Raw genomic sequence first — 21,251 nt, 5'->3', positions numbered from 1 at the left:
TTCTCTAGAGCAATATTTTTAGCAGCTTCCCTCTCTGATTGCCACACCCGCAGATTGTACCGTGTCTCCGTATTATGGGGCAATAAAACAAGACTGCTGTTTTGATTGTTTCAGTAGATTTGTTAGAAGTACTCAATTTATTCTTATGCCACGAATCAATACAAATCTTCGGGGCTCAGAAAAGAATAGAGGAACAGTTTTGGCAGAAGAATGCCATTAAATGCTATTTTATTAAATATATGCTATTTTATTAAATCTTCCCAACCACCCTATGAGACAGGAATGCTTAACCTTATGTTATAGTTAAAAAAACTGAGACTGCCCAAGGTTAAGTGACCTAGAATGGATCACAGGAAGGTCACTTCACCTCTGCCTTACACCATTCCAGGAAGCCTCTGTAGCAGACATTCTTCACTAATTCTTCCATTCATTTGCATATCTTTCTCCTTTGCCTTCCACAATGCTCATTTATATACCCCCTGATCGGAACACAGATTAATTCTTTTTTTTCAGAACTATTTATTAAATCAAAGCAGAAATATATACAGAAAACATACTCTGAATAATGGCTACACATATAATTTTCAGCAGATACTTACAAATATTCATGTCCCCCTTTCTTTTGATTAATGTTTTTTTAAACATCTTTATTAGAGTATAATTGCTTTACAACGGTGTGTCAGTTTCTGCTTTATAACAAAGTGAATCAGTTATACATATGTCCCCATATCTCTCCCCTCTTGCATCTCCCTCCCTCCCACCCTCCCCACAGATTAATTCTTAATTACCCCTCATGCTTGGCTTCTTGAGTAGGTGCTCTGCATACTTTGTCTTTCCTTCTGATTAGCTCCAGACTTTCAACAATTAGTTATCGTCCGTCTTCTCCACACCTTTGACATGGCCCTTGGGTGTGCTGTGTCTGGCCAGGTTTACAAGGTCATGTTATCTCCATTGGCTTATGTTCTGAACGTTCTTTTCATTCTGAATACGTGTATATTCTCACTGAAGTTCCTGCTCATCCTTCTTGCCTGGAAGAAATCTTCCCAGGGCTACAGCCCCACCCTCACAGCTGAAATGAATCTCTCCTGTTTCTCCCAAATACAGTGGACAACAGCACACACCACGGATTTCCAATCGAACCCTGGTAAGTTAGAAATAAAAAGTATTTAGTTTGAAGTGAGCTTGATGTATGGAACAGGCTGTCTGCCTTGGACATTACAGTGTTTCAGTAGAAAACTGTATTTATGATTCCATGTCAGGGTGTTAGAGGCACAGTTCCCTCACCAGAGTGGGTTAGCAGGCGTTCTTTCCCATGATGGTGACTGAATTGGTGGAAGTGTCTCAGACTCGGTCAGGAACTTGGCTGGCATACAGTCAGGCTAAGAAGCGATAATATTATGGGGATGAGGTTATGAGGGTAAAAGTGCGGAGCAGTAGGATCTGAGTCTCATCCATATTTCTTTTTCCTTTTCTTCTTTTTTTTGCGGGGGGCAGATCTTTTGGTCATCCAGCTTCCCATTTACTGTCACAACCTTCTGCATCTGATCAGGGCTTTCCTCTTCCTGGACCATTGGGAAAAGACGAAGGAAAGCACCCAACCCTTAGGAGATTTTCTTACCTTCAACACTGGAACGCTGAGTGAAGAGGATCTCTTCTTCCGCATTCTCTCTTCCCCCTTACACTTGAAACACAGTGGGCCAATGCCATCATTTCATCCAGTAGCACAGAGTAATGCTGGTCTTTGAAGAATTCTTTAAACATTGATTTACTTTTTATGTGGCTGGGAATGGAAAGGTCTGTGGGAGATGAGGGAATAAGGCCTCCAGATGAGGAAATGGAAAGGAAGCTGGAAATTTCTCCAAGGGAAACGGCGTTACTCTTGCCTTCATGGGTTGTGGAAGCAGGCCCAGAGTTGGTGTAGCTGTGGGTCATGGTCACTATGCTTTGATGGGGCAACGAGGGAGCAGAGAGTGGTTTTGCAGTGGCTCTTGCGTGACTTTCCACAGTCATCTATGTGGTGGGACTTGAGATTTAACCAATATTTACTGCGTACCCACCATGTAATAGATGTTCTAGGTAGGTCATGCGGCGTTGAACAAAACAGATGAAGCTCCCACTCTTACAGAGCTTGTGTTTCTGTGGGAAATGGAATCAATAAACCAGATACAAATAAATGGAAAAACGTTTTTCAGATAGAGATGAGTGTTACAAAGACAATGCAATGTGGGCGCATGCCAGACAGGGCATGGGGGAAGCCAGTTTAGAGCAGTCAGAGAGCTGCTGTGAGGAGGGCATATTTGAAGTGAGATGTGAATAATGAGAAGGACCAGTCAAGTGAAGAGCAGAAGGAAGAGCATTCTAGGCAGAGGGAACAGCAACTGCAAAGGCCCTGAGGCATAAATGAATTTGGGATGTCTGGAGGACTTGTAGATGGAGAAGAGTGCAAAAGGGCAAGAGAGGAGATGAAGTCAGTGAGGCAGGCGGAAGACCGCTTATGTGAAGATTTTAAGTCTTAGAAAGGAGTTTGAATTGTTTTTATTAGAATGGGCTGCCACTGGAGACTTTCAATTAGAGACTCAGTCTTCACCTGGTGGGCAATGGGCTTCCCTGTTTCTCTCTCTCTCTCTCTCTCACACACACATTTTCACTCTCAGTTTTTCTTCTCCCCATTAATTGTCCATCACTGATTTCCCCTTCTTTGCCCTAGGTCAGAGCACAAGCATATCCACACTGAAAAGCAGGGCTCACAGGACTGTGGACAGTGTTCTTCTTAGCCTCTGAAATAAATCCATATACTCAGTTTCAATTTCAAGCGTGAAACTCCCCATCACTAGCTCTGATTTCTTAGCCTCTCTCCAGACTGAATATCTAGTTGTCTCTAAGTCTCTGGATTGGCTGGTGACATCTGAAACTAGATACTAAGAAGTATCTAGTCAAATCAATCATAGTTGGTATCTTTTGCAAGACAATGATTGTCCCAAAAGGGGATATTCTGTGTAACAAGAAGGTCTTGCCTTTTCCAGAGCTCCCACTCTCTTTCCCCAGCCTATGCAGTCTGATATGAGAGGTAGTTTCAGTGGAAATGTGCAGGACACTTATAATAGTTGCCATGGGATTAGACTATGCCTTAGAAACTTCATTTCTATTGTTCTTTGTAGATGATCTTGTCAGTCTTAGAGTAACACTTAAATCATGAAAGCTTATGTCCAAGTCGATATCTCCTAGTAGCACTGGTTTATCAGAAATGAACAGAAGCATTTTATCAGTTATCCTTTGATTCCAGGATAGCTCATTATTGCCAGTACATAACTCTCTGGGGAAGCTTGGTATACTCTTTAGAGAGAAAATTGCTTTTGAGGTTATTTAGCCAGATGCCCTGCTCATTTATTAATTTACATACTTAACATACGTAGTATAATTTACATACTATTTCATATATAGCACAACTCACTTTCAGCTTTTCATGTCTGTTTCTGTCTGATGTAGTGGCATAAAATCTGGAACACGTTTCTATTTGAGAGGGCAGCAATTATGTCTTGTCTTGTTCGCCCCTGTGTCCTCGGAACCTGGTGTGGTGTCCAGAATACTATAGATGGCCATGGATTAACTCACAATGTGCATATATTAGCTCAGCTGTAACATCTTTATAACTCTTAGGATTATAACTATTAGTGTCATCAATTTGTCATCTCAGAAACTTAACACGTTGGAGAAGACAGGTGAAAGGTGAATTCATTACTGTGGATTAGTCTATGTTAATTAAAACTCTTCTGGTTTTGAAACTCTTCTTTTTGAAAATAATATAGTATACTTAGGCTGACACGTAAGAGACCGGTATGTGAATATTATCAGGTGGATATTCTCAAATTTGTTTTCGTGTACAGTAAACTTTCAGAACAGTTTCATAATTCATAACTTATGATAATTTGAGTTGGGTTAGTCAGTTAGTTGGGTATGTGATTACATTAGTGAGGAGATAAGTGTGCCAGGAGCATGGATAATGGAATCATTTCCCTCTTTAATAGCCCAGTGTCTCACATCCATGATGTCATGCCCTTTAGTAGGCAGAGATTTGCACCGCTTGAGTTCCAGTGCTTATTATGATATTTCTTAGGTTTCTGTTATGTATCATTTTACCTAACTGGAGACACACACAGATGCCCTGGGGATAAAAAGCTCTCCTGATTGAGATTGCCAGAGCTGGGAGGAGTCCCTGCCTGGCAGAGGGAACTGAGAGGGGCCCAGCTGTGGGCTTTTGCTGAGACTCATAGTGACAAAGTTTCTCACAAAGAACGGTGCCTTCAGAGGGCATTTTCCTGGTTAATACAGATATTCAAGGACATGCTGTTACATAAACAAAGCCTTCTTGTCTTCGAGCTGATTTTACGGAGTCTCCCTCCCCCCACCCCATCATATTTTAGTCCTCAGAGAAGTTATCAGCCCACTGCTTCAGACATCTTGGAGGAGTTTTCTTCTTAGGAAAGATTCTATTGCAACTATTTAGGCCAGCACCATAGAAGGTGCTGCTTTTATTAAAATAATCAAATAAAATATGTATAAAAATACAATATAAAGTATAACAAATGAAATAAAATAAAATAAAATGAAATGCTTTTATTAAAATCTGTGCAACCCTTTAGTATGTAAGAGTCTTTCATGTATTAAGGGATAGAAGAGGCAAAGGTAAGGGAATATGTACATTTTCTTTGTTCAGCCTAGAGCCAAAGAATAAAAGATCAGATTATTTTTTTAATTCCCTGACTTCTTTTTAGGGATAATATACAGCTAATATAAAATTAGATAATGTAATATATAATAATTATTATAATATAATAAAGATAATATAAAGTTATAAAACTGCACTTAAAAATTGAGAAATGGGTTATCCAGTTGCATTTAGACAAGAGCAATGAGATGATAATCCAGTTGCATTTCAACTGGATTTTCAACTTCTTTTCAGCAACAGCAACTAATTTAATTTATAATTTTATTTAATTGACAGACTCTGCAAGTTAAAGGAACTCTCTGTTGTAAATGTAAATGATCTTTGTAAGATGAAGAATACTGCTTTCAAGATACTTTTGGTATTTGGAGCCAATATTTCAAGTAAATGTCAAAAGCAGTTAGCTAATCACTCTTGTTTGATCCCAGCTATGCTACAATTAAATTAGAAATAATTGGATTTTTTTCTTAAGCAGGATGTTAAGGGATATGTGTAATTTCTGATCATGAAGTACCTGTAAATGTTTCGCAGGCCCTGATTGTTTTTGGAGGACAAAACTGGCCCACCTATTGCAAAACAAAAACAACAACCCCCTCCACCAACTATTTTTACAGAATCGGTGTGTAGGGCTCTTCTGCTTTAACCATAAGTAATATAATCATATTCTTACAAAAAGCTTCTACCCAAGTTCTCTACCTATGACCACCAATATTCCTGTCCACACACCTTTTATAATAGCATTCCTCAAGCATGGGTTTTATTATGGAAATTTTTTTCTGCTCAAAAATCCAGAGAATTTCTCCCACAGGTCTTTGAAGTTTTCTGCCATCTCCTGTTGCTAACTTTCTTTTCACTCTTCCATTTGCACTGCAGTCACTGCAAGCCTCCTGGCGCTGCAGCTTGCAAGGGTCCTTTGACACTTAGTGCCTTTCTCCTTTCACTCCACACTCCCCCTCCCCCATCCAAGCCAGGTGATTACCTGCCTTCGTTTCCCAGCTTCATGGCTAATAACTGCACGGCTCTGAACGCATTGCCTAACTTCTGTGAGCATCACTTTCTTTATCTGTAAACTTGAAATAATGCCCACATCACAGTTATGATAATTAGAAAGAAAACACGTATAAATAGTTCAGCATATTTCCTGCCAAATATCAAACATTTAATCAATGTTGTTACATTACTATTATTATTATAACTCTATTATTATAGCTGTTCTTCCTTGAATAGTTAAAATTTGACTTTCTTCAGAAAGTCTTTCTGTTTGGCCTTCTCTAGCTCTAATTTTTTCTCCAGTCTGTGTCCTCTTAGACCCTGACTTCACTTTGGACTCTATTAATCTACTCATGTTGTATTTCTTTAATTATTTTTCAGTGAACAGCAACAAATATTTGGGCACCTATCATGTGCCAGGCACAGTGCTATTTACAACATAGAGATCCATGGGCATGCAGTGGAGGGATACAGTGTGTGTGTGTGTGTGTGTGTGTGTGCGCGCGCGCGCGCGCACACACACACACACACACACCCCACACACGGGCTTCAGGTGAAGATGGGGCATGAAAATCTGTTGGTTGAATAGCACTGTGAGTTTTTCAGAATAAACTAGGGTTAAGAAGTAAAAACGACTCTATTCAGATGTCCATTAAAAAATTAACATCTTTTTCTATAATATAAAAAATGATAGTTATAGTTTATGTATTCTTTTTTTTTAAAGAATGATATTGGAGGACAACTTCTTCAGAGCACTTCTTTTTTTTTAAAATTAATTAATTAATTTATTTTTGGCTGTGTTGGGTCTTCGTTGATTGGCTCGGGCTTTCTTTAGTTGCTGCGAGCGGGGGCTACTCTGTTGTGGTGTGCAGGTGTCTCATTGTGGTGGCTTCTCTTGTTGCGGAGCACGGGCTCTAGGTGCATGGGCTTCAGTAGCTGTGGACTGCAGGCTTTAGTAGTTGTGCCTCGTGGGCTCTAGAGCGCAGGCTCCGTAGTTGTGGCTCACGGGCTTAGTTGCTCTGTGGCATGTGGGATCTTCCCGGACCAGGGCTTGAACCTGTGTCGCCTGCATTGGCAAGCGGATTCTTAACCACTGCTCCACCAGGGAAGCCCCAGTTTCTGTATTCTTGAAACAGCTTTACGTATGCTTTCTTCCTTAGAAGCTCCTCTATCCTCATCCAAATACAGGGTAAAGGTAGAAAAGGAAGTCTTCCTTGAAGAGCAGAATCCCACTAGACCATTCCAGTTTATGGCGGGGAGGGCAAAGGATGGGAGGGAACAATCCAGGCAGCAGGAACAGCATGATCAAAGGCACTGAGGCATGAAACTGTGTTGAGTAGGATGGAGAACTGTGCAGAATTTCGTGCTCATAGAGCATAATGTTCAAAATCAAGCATTTTGGGAGATGATGCAGGAGAGAATGTAGGGGTCAGCTAAATCAGACTCAGAGACCTATGGCCTATATGTTTACATCTCCCTATAAGGATACGCACTTGGGTAGGTCTACGTAGACAATTTTAACAAATTTATATATAACAATTTATAACAGTCAAATTCTGCACATTGCTTCTAAAGTTGCACTTGGATTTTACATATGGCATGGAATACATCTCTTCCATTTGCTGTTTCCATAAGAAAATGATGAAAACATTAGTTACCTGTAATATATAATTGATATTAGAGCTCTCATTTTTTAATAACTTAAGTGTTTGAAAGATAGAAATGTGAAGGAGTTCCCTGGTGGCCTAGTGGTTAGGATTCCAGGCTTTCACTGCCATGGCCCAGGTTCAGTCCCTGGTTGGGGAACTGAGATCCTGCAAGGCATGTGCAGTGCAGCAAAAAAAAAAAAAAAAAAAAAAAAAAAAATTATGAAGTATCATTTGAGACTTCTGAAGCCTGGGTTTCCATATGAAAGTTGAGAGTAGAGAGGGACTTCAACAGGACAGAGACATCCAAGAACAGACCAGAGGACCATTACAAATTCGTAGCCTTGAAACTTTGAGTACCTCCCTAATACATTTCACACCCAAGAGCTCCACAGCTTCGTCTTCTATAATTATGTGATTGATAATTTGTGTGTACAATTTGATCAATATTTGATTTTTATTTCTTTGTTTGCATTGCAGTTAATGTTTGGCTTCCTTTTCCCCCTCTCCACTCCCTTTTTTTACCCCTCTCCTCCTCTCCCTCCCATTTTTTTTTTTTTAAAGAAGATGTTGGGGGTAGGAGTTTATTAATTAATTTATTTTATTTTTTTGCCGTGTTGGGTCTTCGTTTCTGTGCGAGGACTTTCTCTAGTTGTGGCGAGCGGGAGCCACTCTTCATCATGGTGCGCGGGCCTCTCACTATCACGGCCTCTCTTGTTGCGGAGCACAGGCTCCAGACGCGCAGGCTCAGTAGTTGTGGCTCACGGGCCTAGTTGCTTCGCGGCATGTGGGATCCTTCCAGACCAGGGCTCGAACCCGTGTCCCCTGCATTAGCAGGCAGATTCTCAACCACTGCGCCACCAGGGAAGCCCTCCCCGCTCCCATTTTTAAGGCAACATTCAGTTTGGTTTTCTTTTTAATTAATTTATTTTATTCTATTTATTTTTGGCTGTGTTGGGTCTTCATAGCAGTGCGCAGTCTTCTCATTGTGGTGGCTTCTCTTGTTGCGGAACATGGGCTCTAGGTATGCGGGATTCAGTAGTTGTGGCTCGCGGGCTCTAGAGGGCAGGCTCAGTAGTTGTGGTGCACGGGCTTAGTTGCTCCATAGCATGTGGGATCTTCTTGGAGCAGGGCTCGAACCTGTGTCCCCTGCATTGGCAGGCGGATTCTTAACCACTGAGCCACCAGGGAAGCCCCATCAGTTAGTTTTTGATACATCAATATGTTATTTAGAGCTTATGCAATGTCTGATATTAAATGTCTGAATTATATTTAATTCTAGAAAATCTAATGTGTTTTTATTACAGAAATATGTTTTCTTCAAAGTCTGAGTGGTGTCCAGTGTAGTTTAACTCTGTCTTTTGGTGTTGATTTCTCTTGCTTAGGAATTAAGCAATAGGACTGAAAACTCCCTAAACATAAGAGTGTAAAATTCCCAGAAGAAAATTAGATGCGAAAGAAAAAAAAAACACTGGAATTTACTTGAGGTGTAATTAGCCTGAAAATGGAATGTGTGGGAGAGGTCCGCAAGGAGGCTAGGAAAACAGAGGGCAGATCAAAAAGTGTCTTACTGTGTTTCCAGCACTACTGAGGGAAGAATGTATCCTTATTATAGGTCTGTGGTTATCAAACAACTTTTATCACCCGGGGATTTGCCTGTAGAAGTTGTCAATCTTCCAGTTTAAATATATGTACTCCTTGGCTCTTATATTTTTCTCATTATAAGTGAATTACTTTGACATTTCCATTTATACACCAGCTCCTGGGAGTTGAACATCTCAGGTAAACTGACCACTCAAATGTCTGAACCAGCACAGCTGAGCAGCCAGCTCTTGGGTTGGGGCTTCTCCCAGGTAATGCCTTTTTCTGAGGTTCTGCCTAGGCTGCCAACACCTCTATTTCTTGGACAGCTCCAATTTCTCTCTCTCTCTCTTTTTTTTTTTAAAGTAAAGTTCTTATGGAAATATATTGGACATACAGAGGAATACACAAACCATCTCAGTATAGTTCGATACGTTTCCTCGCAGTGAACACACCCACGCTACGTGCCTCTGGATGAAGAGCTAGAAGATTACCTGCCCTCCAGGAGTGTACCATGTACTCCCACACAGTCACTGCTCCCCTCCTTGAATGTAACCACCATTCTGACTTTCACCACCATAGGGTAATTTTTTTTTTCTCTTTCCTTTTTTTTTTTTTTTTCTTTTTGTGGGGCCTCTCCCGTTGCGGAGCACAGGCTCCGGACGCGCAGGCTCAGCGGCCATGGCTCACGGGCCCAGCTGCTCTGCGGCATGTGGGATCTTCCTGGACCGGGGCACGAACCCGTGTCCCCTGCATCAGCAGGCAGACGCTCAACCACTGTGCCACCAGGGAAGCCCTCTATTTCCTTTTAATTTGAATTAACACCCAGGTATTCTGAATGACTCTAGAGCATCAGGGTCCCTCTGGCTGAGAGTACGGACCAGGCATCAAGAAGGGTGTTATAGGTTCAACTCTGTCTCCCTAAAAAGACCCGGTGAAGTTCTAACTCCCAGTACCTCAGAATGGGAACTCATTTGAAAATAGGGTCATTGCACACGTAATTAGTTAAGATGAGGTCATGCTGGAGTTGGATGGACCCCTAGTCCAGTGGACTGGTGTCCTTATAAGAAGCATCTGTGTGAAGACAGAGACACAGAGAGAGCACTGTGTGAAGGCAGTGGATTGGAGTGATGATCTATAAACCAGGGAATGCAGAGGAATGCTAGCAAACCACCAGAAACTAGAAAGAGGCAAGGAAGGTTTCTCCCCTACAGGTTTCAGAGGGAGCATGGCCCTGCCAACACTTAGATTCTGGACTTCTAGCTTCCAGAACCGTGAGATAATACAGTTCTGTTATTGTAAGCCACCCTGTTTGTGGTACTTTGTTGTTGCAGCCCTAGAAAATGAATGCAGAGCGTCTGTGTCGGCCCTGGTGCTCTGACCCCTCTTCTCTCTGTCCCCCAGAGGGCACCTGATCCTTGGTTCTGGAATTGCCCTGGCTACACCCTTTCGAAGCTGCTCCTGTCTGGACTAGCTCACAGAGTGCCCTGTCTTGCCCCTGGTTGTTCCACGTCTGTGTTGTGGAAGACAAGGTTTCATTACATTCGTATGACTTTTTCTTTATTTCTTCACTCTGCTCTTCCCTAGTATTTTCAGACTGAATCAGTTTGGTTTCCTGACATACCCCAGACCAAGCTTTGTAAATCAGCCCTCTCTGCTTTCCCACCATTGCCTATCTGGGTCTCGGCTGAGGTGTCCTTAATCCATCCTCCCAGACCCAGACTGAGCCACCGTCTCCGTCTAGTTGTCCCTAGTTCCTCTGATCCAGAATCATCTCTGATAGGAAACAAAAAGAACTTTATTCTTTAAATGAAATCCCTATTTCCAATAGTATGGCATGCTGTAAATAAAGGTTTCATTTTGTTGTACTTACGCATATCAAAGGCCGGTTCTCATTTCAGAAAATAAAAAAGCCCTCAGATCAAAAAGCAGCTCAACAATTAGGCCTTAGTTAGTAATAACGAACGAGGCAGAGCATATTAGATGATGGAGTATTTTTTTCTTCAGCAAAGGATTGGTTTTAGACTGCCTGACAGTAACTTATCGATTTCTTATTCTGGGCTGAGTTTCTGGTGTGAGGGGAATGATAAGGATGGGACTGTTGTTAAGTCCCCAGGGTGACTTCATAGACTCAGGCCACTTCCTTTGTTCTTTTGTACTGTTGCTTCGGGACCTAGGGATTCTGGTGGTTACAGAGTGCATGTGCCTTTTAACTGCCCCTGCTTTCTGTTCAGAAGCCATTGTTTACTGCTAGTAACTGCTGGGGAAGTCTCCAGACGTTTTAAAATATCATAAACATGGGGAAGTTTCAAAAGTTTAAGCATTTCAACTTTTCATTCCTGGCCTATTGGTGATTCCTTATTCTCTTGCTAAGAGTCTCTCAACCTCTAATTTCTGCTGTTCATACAATATATTTTGCCCTTTGAGGGAGAATGCAAAAAAGTTGCATGTTTTAGGCCTCTCTCTGTGTATTCTCTATAATATACATATTATTTAATTGAAAAATAATAAGAGAGTACACTTTGAAACTACAGGTAAGAGGTTAGAATTAGGCAAAATGTTATGTTCGGTATGTTTAATCGTCTATGTTTTTATGGACTTGCCTTTAGAGCATCTGTGTTGTCAGTTCAGACAGTCCTTGTTCCTTGAGATCTTGTGCCATGTGATGGATGAGTAATATGTATCTGTGTTGGATGGATGGATGGACAGATGGACAAGTGGATGATGGAGCTGCTCCATTTGCTTGGCCTGTTATTTCACTGAACTACTGGTAGGATGATTTTCTGTTGAGTTCAGAGCTGCCTCCTGAAGCCTGGGTAGGTTTTCCTAAGCCGAGGGGGTTTTCTTGGGCTGGAGACCAGGGATCTAGAGGAAGTGATATCTCCTTGACTCTCGCCTGTGGAATGTGCTAAAACATTTGGCTAATTGTGACCATGGAGTCAAACAGTCTGACTCCATTGTGATCCCCAGTGCACTGGAGTTACTTCTTTCAATGGAAACCCAGATTTCTTTTTTTATTCACCTTCTTGGGAATGGTGTACAATTCTTTGGAAATCTGCTAGGAGAAGAGATGTTTCTTCCCCCTCCCTTCAAAGAGAATGCTCTTATTCAAATTTCCTTTGCTCCTTCTAGACTAGGTTTTGTTTTGCTTAGTTTTGTTTTTGGCCGAGCTGCGCCTTGCAGGGTCTTAGTTCCCCAACCAGGGACTGAACCCCAGTCTTGGCAGGGAAAACGCCAAGTCCTAACCTAACCGGACTGCCAGGGAATTCCCGAGACTAGGTTGTTTTATAGTGTAAAGAATGCAGCCATTAGTAAACATTTATCTATATTTTAAAACATCTGCCTTTTGAGGTTTTCTCAGATTCTTTATAGAAAATGATGCTAAAGGGATAGGAAACCCATAGACGTAGACTTGACTTCAGTTTATGCTGGATGATAAACCTTGTTACAATGTCCTTGAGCTAAAAATTTTCATTAACGTCAGTAGATCATTGTGTATAGTCACACTGTTTATGGGTCTAAAGACTTCAGGGTGAAAGACCTGGCATTTCATCGTTTTGCTTAATTGTCCACTTTCTTCCGCATTGACTCTGGCTCATAGTAGGCACTTCCCAATCCCTCAGTTCTAAAGAGAAATTTGGTTATCTCTCTGTGAGGTTGTACCTTGGATTATGTTCTGGCCAAAACACTGAACAAAGCATTCCAGAGAGACCTTTGGTTTGTTTATCTACTTGCTCAAATGCTCTAACTTTTCTGCCTAGTCAGTGTGCTTATCAGAAAAAGAAAGTGATTGTAAGAAGGCTATTTTCAGCATCCACTTTTTCTTCAGTGTGTTTTGTTTTCAACAGGATGATTATAGATTCACCTTACCTAGAAATGTACTTTTTTATTTAAAATACTATTAACTTCCCGTTTTCAGAGAGTCATGGTATTTTAAATATCTACGTAGTTTTAAACAACTTGATCAAAGTTTATGTTTTAGAAAAAAGACTCTATGCAAAAGTGAAATTTCAATTTTAAAGTATTTCTAGCAATTTGTAAGTTTCACTGTCTTAGTAAACTTTTTTCTAGATTGGAAAAAAAAGAAGATTTTGCTCCAAAATGACATTTAGATTAGCAGTTCTCTGAAAACAACCTAACTGTCTCTGGTAGGGAATGGAAAGCTTTGTGATATATTTGGTTGATAGGATACTCTACAGAACTTAAAAAGAATGAACAAGACCTTTATGCATCAATATGGATGGACCTCAAAACCAAAAGTGTAGAGTGAAAAACGCAAATTTCAGAATAGTATGTATTTGTTATGTCAATGTTAAACATTACTTTAAACAATATTACATACCACATAATGTTTTCGAATGCATGTGGGTGTGTACACATGTGTGAATAAAAAGTAGATAAATTTGTGATAGTGGTTGCCTCTCAGAGAAGAGGAACATGGTAAGGAGGGGAACATAAATCTCCATTAAAAAAAAATCCCTGAGAAGATATGGTTATTTTGGTTAATGAGTTCATGGGCATTTGTTATATTAACATTTGAACTTCTGTTAATGGGTTTTTAAAAAATATATATTTATTTATTTGCTTGCTCTGGGTCTTAGCTGCGGCTCACCTGCTCCTTAGTTGTGGCACACGGGCTCCTTAGTTGTGGCATGCAAACTCTTAGTTGAGGCATGCATGTGGGATCTAGTTCCTTGACCAGGGATCGAACCTGGGCCCCCTGCATTGGGAGTATGGGGTCTTAACCTCTGCGCCACCAGGGAAGTCCCTGTTAACATTTTTGTAATGAAAAAATTCCATGTAATATTTCCTAATGAGATAGATTCCAACCTAGGAACCATACATTTATGAAGACTCTGGGAATGGGACTGAAGCTATTCCAAAACATCTATATTTCACAATATTATTCTGTGAAAAATGAAAATTGACAGAATGAATCTTGAAGATGAGGAAAGCTCCAAGTTGATCTGGCTCCTGGAAAGCTAGAATAGTTTACAGATTCAGAATAATTTGAATTATTAGATTACTGCCTAGATTACTGCCTACAACTGCCTAGCCCAACCCCTGGCTTGACACCTAACTTTGAGACCTTGGACAAGTTAACTTCTCTAAGCCTCTCAGTTTCCTCATTTACAAAATTAGAATAACAGGCCCATTTTAGCACTGTTGTGAGGGTTCTATGAGTTCATGCATGTCGTAGGGCATGCAACAAAGATTAGCTCTTATCATTTTCATGCTTACTCCTATTATCAACAACCTCAATTCTTCTGGTGAACTGTTTTCATTTTCACTTCAGAATCTTCGCAAATGCTGTTTCCTCTGACTGGGATGCTTTTCATTTCTACCCTGATTTCTTCTGGTTAACTCCTTCTCAGAGGAGTTCTCTGTGAATTTTCTCAAATTCCTCCGAGAAGCTCCCTGTCCTTCCCCACCTGGGTAAGTTTCTTGTCAGACCACAATTGTAATTTAATACTTACTTATATAGTAATAACTTAAGTACTATTACTTAATAGTAATAAAACTACTTGCTAATTTCTGCTTCTCTCCTGGATTGTAGACTGTTTTTCTTCTTCACTTCTGTATCTTCAGTGCCTATGACAAGGGCTGGCATTAGGAAATTAATTATTGACTAAATCAGCAAAGTTATAGTAGAGGTGAAAACTTTCAGAGTTAATTTTGCTAGGAAATGAATTGACTCCCTTTGCCTAGAGGATTAATTTAGCTGGTATTCGGAAGTAAATCTAGGACTATATGATTTAATAAAAAAATATGTATCGCATGTACTGGTTTATTTGTAATAATAATTATAAGATACCCCAAATTAAGATTCGCATCATATTTGTAATTTGACTTTGGAGGGTCATCTGATGGATAGTAACATAAGTATCATCACATACTTTCATTTACTGTGGAAAGCAGGAACATTTCCAACTGCTTTAATCTTAAGATTTGATACATGCTCATCTGATCGTTTACCCTCAAGCTAACTGACTTTTTTCTTTTAAAAGTAGCAAAAGAGGAACTAACAAACAGGAAATGATACATCTCAAGGAGCAGAATAAGCTAGGTTTATTCAGAATAAACTGATGTAATAAGTAGCTTGAAAAAAGGGCTTTTGTAAGTCAGATGGAATGTTACTTATAACTTTTAAGCAAACTATAAAACAGTAAACCCTTTGGAAGGAGAACTTACAGAGTAGGAGGAAAGACAGGAAACTGGTTCCTTCTTAGTTGTGGGTTTATTTACTCTGGGAGAGAAACCTAAGAAGGCTTTAAAATTTGAGGAAGGTCTGTGTGTTCAGATATTAGCATATTTCCCCAGGAAAGACATCACACAGAATTTTGAACTGATTAAAAGCCCAAATTTATGAGATAAGTAGGGAGCTGAGCAAAATATGAACAAGAAAGAAACTTTCAAAGCATTGAAAGAATTTTTTGACCCAGATGGGGTGGTGGGGAGGTGAAATTTCAGGGCTAGGAAAATAATGCAAGGCCCTACCTTGAAAAAGAAGACTACAAATGTAGCCTTAGGAGTCTACCCTCACCACCTTTGGAGGCAAATGATTTTGTAACACAAATCACTGGGAAAAATTACTTTATAGCCATATTTTGTCTTATCCTACTTCTCTGTTAACTATTGTATACTGAAATCATAAGTCACTGCATTTTTAATGCTGAGCCTATACTCATTCATTCATCAGGACACGCTTATTTGGCTTCGGTTATTTACCAAGCTTGGAGTAAAAGCATCATTTTTTCATCCTTTTTTAATTGAAATGAAACATGTATTCTTTAAAATTGGACAAAATTAGTTATTGTTCAAAAGTTTCACCTGGGGGGAACTGGAAGATACCACCATACACCCTTTTGATTTTTAATTTGAAGGTGTGCGCCTGCACGGTTCTGCTGATAGCTACTTTACCTACTAAGCGCCCGCCCCCACATCAGGGTTGGAGTACTTCTGAAGCCATATGGTTAGAAGATTGCACTTTGGGAAACACTGGTTTAAATAACATTCTGATGCTCGTAACCAAGCTACTTCAGCATTGGCACCACCTGAGAACTCGCTAGAAATGCATATTCTTAGTCCCCACCTGCCCTACCGAATAAGGATCTGCGGTTTAACAAGATGCTCAGGTGAGGTTAATGGACATTAAAGTTTATTAAGCACTACTATCCAAAGCCCTCCCAAGTAGTTTTTCTTTCTTTTAATTAATTAATTTTTTCCAAGTGGTTTTTAAAACAGAGTTATCTGTAGTAACAAGTGACTCATTATCCAGCAATGGAACCTGTATTATCTTTAGGCAACCTAAGCAACTTCTTCCCTGTGGAGCTCAAAGTCCTCGAATATTGCATTCACTGGCCTTGGCTTAACTCCCTGCAGCATTCAGTACCAGGCTAATGCCTCTTTTTCGTGAAGGCCATACAGACGCGAGAATAGCCATTTTTGTTTTCCTTCCTTGATTTAAGCTTCTCCAGGTGGAACTAAATCCCCATCCCTCTAGTTGTTCCTGGTGTGACATTGGGCTTTCTTTACTAACCTTTCTATTTCAAATTTGTGATTGCTCCTTTACTCCAGCTGGTAGTAGCTAGTAGTAGGTTGAAGATCATAGGAACCCAGGAGTTGTACTTTCTATACATTTAGGGAGAATGATTTTGAGGCTCAACTTTATCATGACCCATAATTTCCTTAGGTTCAAAATTCTGTCTTGTGGTGGAGACTTCTAATTATAATAATTGCCACTAAAGAGCACCGCTTTGCCTTTCTTCTGGTTTCTAAATGCACCAACTGCTTAGCACTTCAAATGCCGGGGTCAGTCAGCATATACAGATATATGCTGCATATAGATATATATGCATATAGAGATATATGAAAATAAGCATTTTCTGTTTCTCCATAAATTTTAAACTTTCAAGAAAAAAAGTCCCCTGTAATCCACAATTCAGCACATCAACTGATTTCTTTTTTTTTTTTTTTCTGGTATGTGGGCCTCTCACTGTTGTGGCCTCTCCCGCTGCGGAGCACAGGCCCCGGACGCGCAGGCGTAGTGGCCGTGGCTCACGGTCCCAGCCGCTCCGTGGCACGTGGGATCCTCACGGATCGGGGCACGAACCTGCGTCCCCCGCATCGGCAGGCGGACTCCCAACCACTGCGCCACCAAGGAAGCCCGATCTATGATTTTCTTAATTAAGCATAATCACTTTCTTATTGTAGGACATCAGTTCATCAATGGGTTCTGAAATAAAATATTTGCCATATTTTTGTTGGTTTTGTTTTTTGATATTTGTTTCCTAAAATTTTTTTTTTAAATGACACTTTCTACTAACCCAAGAAATACAGAGCATGCAGTTTTGTTTGTTTTGTTTGTTTTTGTATCAGGATTATTTAGTCTTGTGTAAGAAAAGCTACAGCAGGAGAATTTGAGATTTTTTTTTTCAAAATTTTTTGGAGAAGGTAGCCCATGGCACATTGTTAAAGTAGTTGCTGTTCTAACTTCCCACACTTCCTTTCCCCTCACTTCCTTCTGGATATTTTTGTTCTTCTTGACCTTCCTCCACATTCTCCTGTCTCCCTCCCTCCCTTTCCTCTTCAGAAGGTTTTCCAGCAGCTCCTTCTCTCACCTCTGCATTGAACAATAAAGCTGTGTGTACGTGTGGAGAGAAGCTGAAAAAGAAGACAGATGGTTCTTTCATTACCGGGTTGCTCTGGATTAATTGAGCTGGATATGTTATTTTTTTCAAGGAGACTAAGCTGGATCGCGTGCATAACCAGTCATGGGCTACAGTCATGTAATATATGCAGCCGGTTTTGCTGTTGGATTTTTGTTTTTGTTTTGTTTTTGGTAATTACATCACCCTGAAGAGCATTTTGGGACGGGCCAGTAGTGAGTTTACTAAAGTAGTATTTTCATTCAAAGTTTTTTTTAATGGCTTAAGATTTTTCTCGGGTAGCCGAACCATCCTTATAAGCATGCACCCTTTGTGTTTTATTTCAGCACTTACAAGTGAAGAAGCAGCACGACCTTTTTGTCTTGGATAATTTCTAGTGGAGGGGCTCCAAGAATTTAGCAGCAGCCTCCTGGGCCTCCGGCACCCTTACCACATTCTACATCCTCAGGGGACAGAGGGCCTTTGGGAACAGACCCCTAAAAGAGTAGGTAAGCAAAGGCAACAGGACTGTCTTCTCAGACTTCCTAGCTGTTAAGTTGGAACACTTGAAATATTTTTATACAGTGTTTCCCTCTGGCAGGTGACTTTACCCTCTCCTTCTTTGTATACAGCTGCCTGTTAATTTATCTCTTACTAGTTTAACAGGTGACCAGAGAGGGCCTATGAAACTACATATTAGGTAACCAGTGACTCTTTAGCATATCCCAAAATTGAGCTATGAAAGTTTTAATTATTATTTTCATTCTCAGTCTAAATGGGCCTTTTTGGGACTGTTCTAAACCAACATGGAAGTGAAAGAGTAAGTAAACTGAAGTTACAACTAGAACATTACATGCATCACAACTATTGTAGCAAGTGCTGTTAACCAGCGTTGTTAGAATGAACTCTAGTTCCCTCTCTGTCTTTAATGCTACAATTAGTAATAATTTCATTGAAGTACCTTAATATAATTTGTGTGTATATTCTCCTTACTATGCCTGGAATCCCATGTACAAATTTACACCTATTTATAAATTCATTCTGAGAAAGCTCTGGAGCTCAAATGTCTTCTAGGAATTAGCTCTATGTTTTACCCATGAATCCACAGCCTTTCTGATTTGTTGAGGTTCATCAGAGAACAGTTATTCTACTAGCAAATTTGTTACTGCTAGCTACTGCTAGTAGTAACTGCTAGTAGTAACCGCTAGTAGTAACTACTAGCGGTTACTACTAGCAGTTACTACTAGTAGTAACTACTAGTTACTACTAGCAACTGCTTTGTTTGGAAATCATTTTATGAAGGACACTTATTGACTTACAGTATTATGCTTTAGTACTATTGGTACATCTGGGCATTTACAGTGGTTTTGGGATTTAGTCCTTGGGAATCTCTTGAGCTCTTCATTGTTCATACCAAGATTATGAGTGGATTCAAAGTCCTTCCCTAGTGTCCTGAGGCACTGGTCTTGCAGAACTTTTGAGCACTGTGAATGTAGGCTGAATGTAAGGCTGGATCTTCAGGTTTCTTACTGCCAGAAACATCTTAATCGAAGGAAATCTGGGCTATAATCATCTTGGAGATTTCTGGGACTGCCTTTCCTGTCAATCTATACATCTCCTTGCATCAAGAATATGGAAATATTTTGAGTCCTTATAACCTAATGGTGAAGAGCATGGATTCTGGTATGTGCCTGGGTTCAAATCCCAGCTCCACCACTTACTACTTGGGTATCCTTGGGTACATTATAACTTCTTTGTGCTTTAGTGTCTTCATCTGTATGATAGGAATGACCTTTCTTAAGGGATCATTTTGAGGATTAAAAGAATTATATACCAAGAGCATTTAGAAAAGTTTCGTCACATAAGTGTTCAGAAAATTTAACCTAGTTGTATTGCCGTCTGTTGCACTGTTTTTTCTTCTTCCTCCATTCTCTAGCCTAGGGCTAACAGGTATTCACCTCTTCATCGTTAACTTGTTAGATGTTGCTGACTGACCCTGGCATTTGCTTCTGAGCCTAGAGTACCATATTTGAATCCTTCTCAACATTTTTTTTTTTTTTGCGGCACGTGGGCCTCTCACTGCTGTGGCCTCTCTCGTTTTGGAGCACAGGCTCCGGACGCGCAGGCCCAGCGGCCGTGGCTCACGGGCCCAGCCGCTCTGCGGCATGTGGGATCCTCCCGGACCGGGGCATGAACCTGTGTCCCCTGCATCGGCAGGCGGACTCTCAACCACTGCGCCACTAGGGAAGCCCCTTCTCAACATTTTAATGGATCCAAATCAGAGTGTAAGGTGAAAACTATTTGCCAACTCAGATTATTTGTAAAGTTCTTGATTTTCTTTCTTGCTTCAAGACATAAATTTGATATGCTGATTACAAACCTAGGTTGTTTGGTTTTACTAGGACTCAGAGCAGTTTTATTATGAAAAGCATAGGAAGGTATGGCTTCTATAGCCAGAAATAGGGTCTAAGATGAGTTTTGCTAATGAATTACTATTATCTTGAATGCCTTTTGTTTTACATTTAGAAGCAGATGGGTAAGCCTTCCTATCACAGATACTTTGAAATGTTTAAATAAATGTGGAGAAATAATTGCTAGCATAGTAATGGAAGCTTAATTTTTTTTTTTTGGCTCTTATTGTACACTGTCATGAATTCTTCAGTATCTTTACCAGGATGTTATGAAGTTAGTTTTGTTTTTTTTTTAAAATAAATTTATTTATTTATTTTTGGCTGCGTTGGGTCTTCATTGCTGCACGCGGGCTTTTTCTAGTCGTGGTGAGCAGGGGCTACTCTTGGTTGCAGTGTGCGGGCTTCTCATTGCGGTGGCTTCTCTTGTTGCAGAGCATGGGCTCTGGGCACATGGGCTCAGTAGTTGTGTCTCACAGCGCAGGCTCAGTAGTTGTGGCACACCAGCTTAGTTGCTCTGCAGCACATGGGATCTTCCTGGACCAAGGCTCGAACCCATGTCCCCTGCATTGGCAGGCAGATTCTTAACCACTGCGCCACCAGGGAAGTCCCCTGAAGTTAGTCTTTTATTGAAGCCTTGGTGTATGGGCAGCTTATACTTTATTAGTTTTAAAAGAAGAATTAAAAACAAGATTAGGAGAGTCCTTACCATGTGCCAGACATTTTTCTAAGTGCTTTATATTTACAACTTAAATAGCTCTATTAGGTACTATCTTTATTCCCATTTTACAGGTGAGGTATAAAGAGGTTAAGAAACTTCCTAGGGTCATACGTCTAGACAGAGGTAAAGCTGAGACTCAAACCCATGGTGTCTGATTGCCAAGCAGACAACCTTAACACCTAATTGCGCTGCTACCTGCAGAGAAGAAATTACATGAAGAAGATGAGAAGGAAGATAGAAGGGCCAAATTAAAGAAGTCTTAAATGCCAGGCCAAGTGATTTTATGTGTATTTGGCAGACAGCGGGATAACACTGAAGGTTTTCCTGTGGGGTGGATGACAAAATGAGAGCTGGGCTTGCTTTGAGGAGTTTATGCCAGTGCAGCACATGAGCTGATTTAAACGGAAGATAGATTAGAGATCATTGCTAGTAGCTGAGAAGTAATGACAACACGGGTTTAGGAAATAGGATTAAGATAAGAGCTTGAGGGCTTCCCTGGTGGCGCAGCGGTTGAGAGTCCGCCTGCCGATGCAG

General features: G+C 40.5%; 1 protein-coding gene across 14 annotated transcripts in view; it reads left to right on the top strand.

Annotated features, from left to right (window-relative positions):
- ST3GAL6 (ST3 beta-galactoside alpha-2,3-sialyltransferase 6) overlaps positions 1-21,251 on the top strand; it is a 75,166-nt gene that overhangs the window by 1,997 nt on the left and 51,918 nt on the right. For 5 of the 14 annotated variants that reach the window (XM_060150707.1, XM_060150706.1, XM_060150711.1 and 2 more), the window contains exons 2-3: positions 14,237-14,376; positions 17,936-18,097. The exons of 5 other annotated variants lie outside the window; for them this stretch is intronic. The gene's annotated coding sequence lies outside the window, so the exon portion shown is untranslated. The remainder of the gene's footprint in view (positions 1-14,236; positions 14,377-17,935; positions 18,098-21,251) is intronic. 4 more of the 14 variants (XM_060150712.1, XM_060150710.1, XM_060150708.1 and 1 more) reach the window with 2 other exon arrangements.

This window comes from Lagenorhynchus albirostris, chromosome 5 (assembly GCF_949774975.1).
Source record: "Lagenorhynchus albirostris chromosome 5, mLagAlb1.1, whole genome shotgun sequence".
Classification (NCBI taxonomy): Eukaryota; Metazoa; Chordata; class Mammalia; order Artiodactyla; family Delphinidae; genus Lagenorhynchus; species Lagenorhynchus albirostris.
Note: the sequence above shows the minus strand (reverse complement) of the source record. Positions and strands in the feature narration are given on the sequence as shown.